General features: G+C 27.6%; 2 protein-coding genes across 13 annotated transcripts in view; one reads left to right on the top strand and one right to left on the bottom strand.

Annotated features, from left to right (window-relative positions):
- LOC108754112 (coiled-coil domain-containing protein AGAP005037) overlaps window positions 1–1131 on the bottom strand; it is a 105344-nt gene that overhangs the window by 81104 nt on the left and 23109 nt on the right. The window lies entirely within an intron of this gene.
- Window positions 1–1131, top strand: part of LOC108754115 — a 27608-nt gene that overhangs the window by 5091 nt on the left and 21386 nt on the right. The gene's annotated exons all lie outside the window — the stretch shown is intronic.

The following is a 1131-nucleotide window of genomic DNA, read 5'->3' as shown; positions in this document are numbered from 1 at the left end:
TATCGCAAGAAATTATTGACTGCTTTCTATTCAAATATATATTCGTTATACATAATTTAGATTGATAATTTGTTGGCTCGATATTGCTAGCTTTTAACAAAATCAATGTTAACAGAGAGAAAAAAACCTATGAAATGTAGGTCATTCCGAATCATCACTTATAAATAAGCGCGAAACGAAAATGATCATGGCGGCCCCAGATGGTCAATATAGTAGCAGTAGAATGTTTGTTTTCCAAACCATAGGGCGGTGCTTGTCCAGTTCCGCTTACTAATATTATTGTACATCTATACATGTATAATGCATCTAAAAATAGGTAAATTAAGCAATTGTCATTGCTTAATTTAAATTCATGTATATGCTACAATAATGATTGAATAATAATGTAATTAGAGAGATAACTAAGCTGCTAATTAAAACATAATTCTAACATCATTTGATAAATCATTTGTTATAATGCGATCTCATCATTATAATTTATCGATGTGAAATAATTGCTCTACGCACAAGAAGATAAGCATAGTGATGATAACTATATAGATGACAATTATACAAGTTTTACATGTAGAGTTAATGCACATTCATATATGTAGTTAAATTAATTATTTTATAGTTATTAATAACCACTTTAATTACATTAATTCTACATAATATAAAACTTGTACAGTTGTGACCTATAAACTGCTATCACTCTATTTTTCTTAAACGTGTAATTTGTTTATTGATGAAGATTAGACTCTTTTAGTATACATATCATAATTTTCATTTAATACATTAAAATTATGTCATACGTATATAGCGTACAAAAATTATATTTTATTTTTATAGTCTTTGACAAATTTTAGTTTTTCTTTATTTAGAAAGTTCTCTTACAATAAAGTATACATGTCTATGAGTGTGTGTCTTATATTAAATAAATTTTAAGAATTTGTGACAATTTTCTCGTCGACAAATGATCTCTTCCCGGATCACATTTCGCGCATTTCTTTCTCTTTTTCGTTTCTTCTTCTTCCTCTTCATCATATTCTTCTTCTTCCTGATTCTCTTTTTCTTCTTTTTCCTCATCCCTTTCTCCTCATTTTCTTTTCTTATTTTCCATCTTCCACTTTTTTCTTCTTATTCTTTATCACG

This window comes from Trachymyrmex septentrionalis, unplaced genomic scaffold, assembly GCF_001594115.1.
Source record: "Trachymyrmex septentrionalis isolate Tsep2-gDNA-1 unplaced genomic scaffold, Tsep1.0 scaffold76, whole genome shotgun sequence".
NCBI classification, from domain to species: Eukaryota; Metazoa; Arthropoda; class Insecta; order Hymenoptera; family Formicidae; genus Trachymyrmex; species Trachymyrmex septentrionalis.
The sequence above is the reverse complement of the archived record's forward strand: the minus strand, read 5'-3'. Positions and strand labels throughout refer to the sequence as shown.